This window comes from Chinchilla lanigera, unplaced genomic scaffold (genome assembly GCF_000276665.1).
Source record: "Chinchilla lanigera isolate Chin_1 unplaced genomic scaffold, ChiLan1.0 scaffold00088, whole genome shotgun sequence".
NCBI classification, from domain to species: Eukaryota; Metazoa; Chordata; class Mammalia; order Rodentia; family Chinchillidae; genus Chinchilla; species Chinchilla lanigera.
Window position 1 is genome coordinate 4430616 of NW_004955489.1, and position 9322 is coordinate 4439937.

A 9322-nucleotide genomic window follows, 5' to 3' on the forward strand; every position below is an offset into this window, starting at 1 on the left:
TGGATGAACTAGACAAACTGCACAAGCCGCGGCCCTGCCTGGAGCTCCCGCACCAACTTTGGAGATACACAGAAATGGCGACCCCTACTGCAGCACGGAGAGGCTCTCCCGCCCATGCAGTTTGATTGACTAGTCCTAGGACTCCTCCCTCAGTGCGTCTGAAACCACACCCCTGAGACTCCTGGTATAGAAAGTAACATAGGAAAACACCGCAAGCAGGAACCCTGCCGGAACCCTGCGGGACCTCTGCTTGGCCTTTCCCTGGGCGCATGAAGAGGGTTCATAGGGGTAGGGATATATATATATACATAACGGTGGTAGGATTTGAACCCACTGCGCTTCCTTACCTCCACCTCTTCACTGCTACTGACACCTAAGACTTCTCCCTTGCTGACCCCTGTCCACATCCCTCACCAAAGACTTACTTTGCTCACTGGAGTGAAGGAACTGGAAAAACTGCCCAAGCTGCTACCCTTCCTAGAGCTCGCGCAGCAATTTTTGAGGTATTCAGAGATGGTGCCCCCTACTGCAGCTCGGAGGGGCTCTCTGGCCTGTGCAGTCTGATTGGCTAGTCCCAGGATCTCTCCCTCCGTGGGTCTGAAGCCGCACCCCTCAGACTCCTGGTATAGCATGTAAAGTAGGAAAACAGCACAAGCGGGAACCCTGCCGGCCCCCTGCAGGACCCCTGTCAGGCATTTCCCATAGCAGATGAAGAGAGCTTGTAGGGTTACTGTGGTGGGATGTGAACTTTCTCCACTTCCTTACGTCTTCCTCTTCATGAATACATATGCCTGAGATTCCCCCCTTGCTTACCCGTGTCCACATCCCTCACAAAACACTTACTTTGCTCACCGGAGTGAAGGAACTAGACAAACTGCGCAAGCGGCGACCCTTCCTGGAGCTAGCGCGGCAACTTTTGAGGTAGAGAGATGGTGCCCCCTACTGCAGCTCGGAGAGGCTCTGTAGACCTGCGCAGTTTAAATGGGTAGTCCCAGTCCTCCTCCCTCCATGAGTCTGAAGCCACACCCCTTACACTCTTGGAATAGAACGTAAAGTAGGAAAGCACCACAAGCGGGAACCCTGCGAGACCCCTGTGGGACCTCTGCCTGACATTTCCTAAAGCTGTTGAAGAGGGCTCCTAGGGTTAGGGTTATATATATAAATATATATACATATGTATAACTGTGGTGGGATGTGAACCCACTGTGCTTCCATACGTCCTCCTCTTCACCGCTACCTACGCGTCAGATTCCTTCCTTGTTGACCCGTGTCCACATCCCTCACAAAAAGACTTACTTTGCTCACTGGAGTGAAGGAACTAGACAAAGTGCACAAGCCGTGGCTCTTCCTGGAGCTCCAGCACCAACTTTGAGATAGACAAGAGATGGCGACCCCTACTGCAGCATGGAGAGGCTCTCCCACCTCTGCAGTTTGATTGACTAGTCCTAGGACTTCTCCCTCCGCGGGTCTGAAGCCATACCCCTCAGACTCGTGGTGTGGAATGTAAAGTAGGAAAACACCACAAGCAGGAACCCCGCCAGACCCCTGCTGGACCTCTTCCTGACATTTCCTAGAGCTGTTGAAGAGGGCTCCTAGGGCTCGGGTTATATACATAAATATATATACATATGTATAACTGTGGTGGGATGTGAACCCAGTCTGCTTCCTCATGTCCTTCTCTTCACGGCTATGTACGCATCAGATTCCTCCCTTGCTGACCCATGTTCACATCCCTCACAAAATGACTTCTTTGCTCAGTGGAGCAAAGAAAGCCGTGACCCTTCCTGGAGTCCCGTGGCAACTTTTCAGATAGACAGAGATGGTGCCCCCTACTGCGCCCAGAGAGGTTCTGTGGGCCTGTGCAGTCTGATTGCCTAGTCCCAGGACTCCTCCTTCCGTGGGTCTGAAGCCCCACCCCTTAGACTCCTGGTATAGAATGTAAAGTAGGAAACCACCACAAGGGGGAACCCTGCAGCCCCCAGCAGGACCTCTGTCGCATTTCCCAGAGCTGATGAAGATGGCTCATAGGGTTTGCGTTGTATATATATATATATATATATATATATAAAATTATGGTGGGTTGTCAACCCAGTCCACTTCCTTATGTCCTCCTCTTCATGGCTACTTATACCTAAGATTTCTTCGATCCCCGGTACCACAAAAAAAAAAAAAAAAAAAAAAAACAGAGATTCCTCCTTTGCTTACCTGTGTCCACATCCCTCACAGAAAGACTTACTTTGCTCACCTTAGTGAAGGAACAAGACAGACTGCGCAAATGGTGACCCTTCTTGGAGCTCGTGGGGCAAGTGTTGAGGTAAACAGAGGTAGTGCCCCCTACTGGTGTAAGGCGAGACTCTGTGGCCTCTGCAGTTTGATTGGCTATTCATAGCACTCCTCCTTCTGCTGGTCTGAAGCCACAGCCCTCAGTATCGCCAGATGAGAGTCTAGCCACATCATGTCCAAGAACTTGGCTTGACTAGCTCCAAGGACCACTGCATGCATGAAGGTTGATAGGGAGGCTCCAATCTGTGTGGAGTAGAAAACTCAGTCCTGACTTTGTCCTGGCATTGGTTCCCACCACTACCTGGGCACGCTCCCCCTCTGAACCTAAGTGCACTGGTCTCAGAATAGCCCCCTCTCATTCTGGAGATTTCCTAAGTGGAAATGTTTCGTCCCCTAAACTCTCTACATCGTGGAAATTGCCAAGGTTGTCAATCAAGGCAAAGAGGAGCTGAGTCCTGTCCTTTGCTTCAGATGGTACGCGTGTTCTCAGTCCTTTCCTGGGTATTTACATTTAATCCTAAAAAGGGCTGCACCAATCCCTTTTGCTGACCAGATTATCTGTCCTTTTGACCAAGGGCCTCTTTCCTTGAGTGTCTCTGAAAAGCAACTGTGGGAGGGCACTCCTGCAGGACTATCCTGCCTGGGACCTCCCCTTGCTGGTTAATAGTGAGAGCATTTTTCTGGGAGTCTTCCTTTTCTGAAGAGGGCAGTTCCCATCTCTTTTCCATGATGTCCTCCCTGTGATTTATGCCAAATCCTAAGTCCCCTCCTCTCTCCTGACCTGAATCCAAGCTCCTTTTGTGCCCTATGGGGAAGTCAAGGAATCTCGCATCCAGTCCCCTCAGCTCCACAGCCTCCCAGGGATGAAAAGAGGTAAAGGACTGAATTCTATCGGTCCTCCCATATCTAAGAGGAGATCTGTTCAAAACCTGCTTAAGGTTCTCACCTTAATATCTGGTTCTCTCTCTTAGTATCTGGCAAATAGTGACCTGTCCTGTCTTTTGACCATACCCTAGGCACTTCCAGGTATAACCAAGAAATGTTAGCTCCATTTGTCTGGAATGTGAGGTCTTAGTCTTCCCTCAGGTCCTCACTTTCACAACTGTAAGAGCCTGGACTCCTCCCTCTGGTGGTCCATGACTGTCACCTTCGTACTAAGGCCTGCACCTCTCTGAGATTTCCAAACTAGAAATGAGAGGAACTACTCAGCCTGAGATCTCTTCCTGGTGTCTCCCAGAACTGACAGAAACAGTAGAATGTGATATTATGGGATACCATCTGCCCTAGGATGGATGGACCTCTCAGCCCACACTCTTGAGGGGCTTTACCTTGCATTCTAGCTTCTCGATTAATTGTACCCTGGAAAATTATCTTTTTCTGGGGCTGGGGATTTAGCTCAGCGGCAAAAGCACCTGCCTGGCAAGCGCAAGGTCGTGAGTTCGGTTCCCGGTACCGGAGAATAACCAAAAAAAAAAAAAAAAAAAAAAAAAAAAAAAAAAAAATTATCCTTTTCTACCATCTCTGAGCATTTGCACAACCAAAACTCTTGCTGAGGTTGGTTTTGGGTTTCAAGGAGCAGAACAGAAAAGGGTCTCTTTAATCAGACTTAGACTTTGGAAATTTTTTGTTCTGAAATATTTATTTTTTTGAACAGAAGTGGCAAGCATGGTGATTTTAGAAACTCCTGCTTTTTGAAAGCTTATATAGTATTACATTATTCAGTGGAGTGATATTCATTTTTGTAACTCATTCATAGTGAGAAAAATATTATTCATCTCTACCACATAGGTGTCAATCATACATACATGTATATCATGAAAGAATACCTATCCTGAATATGCATGATTCATTATGCTGCACACTATTCCATTTTGAGTCTATTATACTGTGTTAAAGTAATTCTTTAAATATAAAAGACCAGCTCTCATGCAGTAAAATGCTTTCAGTGGTTACTACCAAAGCCTCTGGAGTCATGCTGTATCAATCAATTCATTTTTTGCACTGGAATTACCATAAGGATATGTCAAGTCTGGTCTGAGAGACTGCTTTAGAATTGTGCAACGAGCGGGGCATGGTGGCTCACACCTGTAATCTCAGCACTTGGGAGGCTGAGGCAGGAGGATCACTGCAAGTTCGAGACCAGCCTGGGCTACAAAGTGAGCCCAAGTCCAGCCTGAACTGCATAGTGAGACCCTGTCTCCAAAACAAAAAAAAAAGAATTATGCAATGAAGCCAGTGCAGATATTGTAAAACTTTACTCCTGCTATCCTGTCACTGCCCCCCTTGCATAGCCAGCAATGGACCCTTTCCAACTTCACTCAAACCCAAAATTCCCTCACCCCAGGTACAATTACCCATTCAACACAGCATTCATTCTCCCCTAAAGTTTTCTCATGTTCTCTTTTACTTTTTTTGAGACAGAATCTCTCTGTGTTGTTCAAGCTGGCCTTGAACTCACTTTGCAGGCCAGGCTAGCCTTGAATTTGCAGTGTTCCTCTTGCCTCAGCCTCCTGAGCGCTGGGATTACAAATGTGCTCCACCATAACCGGTTGTTTCTCACATTTTGTTGCTAAGTATTGTAGATTTTTTCTTTCAAACACCTCTGGTTTTCCAGATTTGATATTAAGAGTAGAAGATGGGATTTTGTGGGCCCAAGCTTGATTATTATTTTGTGGCTATAGGTAAGGTACTAAATGTATAACTAAGAATTGACATCTCTAGTATAATGCACGCCACATTACTTTACTATAATGTGGGGTCCATCAGTAAGAAGGAAATTGTACAAAGTATATGATGAAATGGCCAGAAATTGTTCAAACCCATCAATGAATGTGATTATTACTTTGCTCATTTGGAGCTCAGTTTATCTGATTCTACCAGTACATTTTTTTAGTAGCCTTCATAACAGTCTCATCCATTTCTGTGAGGATTCTTTTAAGGTAAGTTTTGGATGCTGCTGGTGTTGTGAATGAGTTATTTTCTATTACATGTTCCAATGAGTCACCTCTTTTGTGTGACAAAGTTCTTGATTTTGCCTATACTACCTTTCTGAGGTTCATTATTCATTATAATATTCCATATACTGACTCCTTACAATTTTCTTTGTAGATGATCATGTAAGATATGTTTGAAAATTGCAGTGAATGTTTAATATTTTTTTATAAAATTATTACAGTGAAAGGCACAATGCTAGTAATCTCCCCTACAAATACTCCCTTCAATTTGAGAACACTTGTTCCATAGTTCTTGCTCTGAAGTAGTTCTAGAAATCCTCTTTTGTGAGATTCTTAAATTGTGTTGCTTAGGTACCTCGAAGTCCTGAATCGAATCAAAATATTTAACTTTCATGATCATTTTGGGATAGAGTCAGAAGTGAAACAGTGCCAGATTAGATTCAGCAGGTAAGGTGAGTGAGGACGCACCAGTGTTTATGTACCTGCCTTTATGTTGGATGGTATTTGGTGGCAGTATTCATTCATCATAAATTTTATCACACCTTGTAAAGAAAAACCATAATATGTCTTTTATTGTACTCAATTTTTTAAAGAATAAACATTTACCCTATATTTTGATCACAACTTACATTGTCACTAGCGTGTTCTAAATTTCTGTGTCCCCCTCATGTCCATATGTTGAAATCCTAACCTCTCAGGCAATGATATTAGTACATGAGGATTTGGGGAAGTGGTCAGTTCATGATTATAATAAGTGGTCTTGTAAAAGAAACACCAGACAGCTGGCTAGTGCCTTCCAACATATGCTGATACAATAAGAAACTGTTGTCTATAAGCCAGGAAATGGGTTTTTACCAGAAACCAAATGTGCTACTTGACTTGGTCTTAGAATTCCCAGCCTCCAGAATTGTGAGAAATAAATTTCTCTTTATTTTTAACTAACTCTATTATTTTAGATAACTGTCTAAATTTCTCAAATTAACACAATAAAGCAGTCCTGAGCAGTACTTAAATTAATCAGTTGGCTTTTCATGTTGACTTGTGAATCTGTCCAAGGCCTACACTCCTTGTCTGGAAATGGGCAGCGAACTCAAAGTAAGTGAACCTCTGTGGGTCATTAATCCCTACTAAATCCTGTAAGGGGCAGATGAAGCCAGAAAGCCTCAAAGGATAAGATAAGATCACATCCAAGGACACCTGGATTTATCTCAACTAGATAAAGACCATACTCTCAGACATCTCACTCCTGGGTGTATTAACTTAATCCTTATTAAGGATTAATTTAATGTCTTACTTGGAGAGGTCCTTGAGTGATTCTGCCCTTCTTGAGTACTCCCGTCCCTTCTTCTGGTAACCAAATAAATATGGACCACCCAGAGGAGGTCTTGGTCTTAGCCCAGAAAAAATTTCAAATTCTATGAGAGACCTTTGATCCTCCATGAGCTCTGAAGTCTTTCTATTTGCCTCTTTTTATTTAGCCTTTGCCATACACTTATTCAGGAGATTGCAGACCTTATCAGCCTGCAATAACTAAGGGATATTAATAACCCCATAACTGGCGTCTGATCCACCCCTTGTCAACTTGGCTACCACATTTCTTTAAATTGGTTTCCTTATAGAACGACATGCTTATTCTCAACATTTTACGACTTGAACATTGTAACACAGATTTAACAATCCTTAAGAACCAGTATTCAGTCTATCAACATTATACTACTTTAGAACCATAATATTCTGCCCATGCCCGCCCCCAAAGACTCATGTATATCCCTTTAGGCAAAAGTTATATAGTCCATCTCTAAGCATTGCCAAAGTCCTAACATTTTCAGCATTGCTGAAAAGTCCAAGTCCCAGTTCATGGTGGCCGAAAACAGCAAAAGCAACAAGAGCCAAAAGGGAGGAGCAGCAGCAAGCAAGCCTCTTTCCCTCCCGTATATTGTATGCAAGTTACCCGCCCCAGGGTGTGTGTAGCACTCACACCCATAATCCCAGTATTGGACCATGAGTCAATCATAAACTCTAGAAGCCCACCCCTTGACTGCATGAGGCCTTAGGGGGACATCTAGACACAAACCATAACAGACATATAGGATGATTCCAAGCTTGGGGGACATCTAGACACAAACCATAACAGACATATAGGATGATTCCAAGCTTTGGCTCTCATGAGTTGTGCTGCTATAAACATGGGTATACATGTATTATGGTAGCATATTGTCTTGCTTTCAGGAAGATACCTAGAAGGAGAATAGCTCAATCAAATGGATTTATTAGCTATAGGTTTTTGAGGAATCTCCACACTGATTTCCATAGTGGTTGTATGAGCTTACTTTTCCATCAACAATGTAGAAAGTTTCCTTTTTCCCACAAACTCAAAAGCATTCATTTTTATTTGTTTTTTTGACGATAGCCATTCTTTCTGGAATCAGATAGAATTTCAGTGCTGGTTTAGTTTACATTTCTCTAATGGACACAGATGTTGAACATCTCAAATTTTATTAACCATTTTTACTTTTTCTAGGAAATGTCATTCATTTATGTTGTCCATTTTTCATTGGGCATTTTATTTTGGGGCTCTAATTTTTAAAGATTTTATATATATTCTAAATACTAGTCCTCTGTCTGAGGAGTAGCTGGTACATAAATTGATGTCACTTCTTACCTATTGTGACTAGTGTTGCAATAAAAATGAAATGAAAGTACTGTTATCTTTTCAGTATGCTGATTTCACTTGCTTTGACTATATTGGCAAAAGTGGGATAACTGAATCACATTCTTGAATTGATTTTAGGTTTTTGACAAACATTTAAGGAAGAACTAACATCCTTTCTCTGCAAACTATTCCAAAAAGAATAGTTTCTCTCTCTCTCATGAGAGAGAACTCTTCCACACTCATCTGTAAGACCCACATTACCCTAATATGCAAGACAGGGGCACACAGACAAAAAAAAACCTGTAAACCAAAATCCCTGATGAACACAGATGCAAAAGAAGTCTCCAAACACTAGCAGATTTAATCTTGCAGCAAATAAATAGATGATTCACCATGGCCAAGAGGAATTTATACCAGGAATGCAAAAATGTTTCACATATACAAGTCAAGAAACAATACACTATATCAACCTAATAAAAATAAAATCATACAATCATCTGAATACATAATAAAAATATTTAACAAAGTTCAACAACCTTCAGAAAAAAAATGAACAAATTATGTTTATAGGGATTATAATTTAACTTGACCAAATCTGTGTATGAAAACCCCCATTAAACATCATATTGAAAGGAAAGAAGCTAAAAGTCTTTCCTTTAAGAGCTGGAACATTTTGTAAGCATAATGTTCATGGAATATATCAGACACATAAGCTTATATGTAAGTATAAATATGGAACTTTTGGGGGATACCAGGAATAAAACTCAGGATCTTGCATTTGCCAGGCAGGCACTGTGCTGCTGAGCTATAACCCTGGCAAATTATAAGGAAAAATAAATTGAAGAGCAAAGTAAAAAGAAATAGGGAGGTAGACCTTTTGCAAATGAGAGGGAGACCATGATATAGAGGGAGAGCCAGGGAAGGGAGAGAAATGGAACATAAAATGAATTCAAATGTATTGTGCACATGCACTATGTACTGCATGTACTAATAAAAATTAAAAATAATACTAACTACAAATACATCTGAAACAAATGTGTTTGCTTAAAACACTCTTATTCTGTACAATATTACAACCTTTAGCCAAAGCTTATAGGCAAGAGAAAGAAGCAAAAGACACAAATAAAAGGGTGGAAGTCAAATTATCTGCTTATGGGAGGAGGTGACATAAAAAGATTTAAGGTGTGTCATGTATATATACCAAATACCCACAATAAATGTAATCATTATATGTTTCAAACATGAATTAAAATATCATATAACAATAATAAAAATGAGGAAGTGAAATTTAGAGATTGAGGGGGAGAGATGGGTAGAGAGGGAAAAGAGAATTTAAAACATCGGGGCTGGGGATTTAGCTCAGTGGCAAAAAGCACCTGCCTGGCAAGCGCAAGGTCGTGAGTTCAGTTCCCGGTACCGGAGAAAAACCAAA

The 9322-nt window shown here is 42.1% G+C and overlaps 1 protein-coding gene across 2 annotated transcripts in view; it reads right to left on the reverse strand.

Moving 5' to 3' along the window:
* Positions 1–9322, reverse strand: part of LOC102028642 (melanoma-associated antigen 10-like) — a 109084-nt gene that overhangs the window by 8525 nt on the left and 91237 nt on the right. The window contains exon 9 of one of the 2 annotated variants that reach the window (XM_013504453.1): positions 2246–2526. The gene's annotated coding sequence lies outside the window, so the exon portion shown is untranslated. Of the gene's footprint in view, positions 1–425; positions 497–2245; positions 2527–9322 lie in introns of those variants that run through there. The other variant, XM_013504454.1, reaches the window with a different exon arrangement.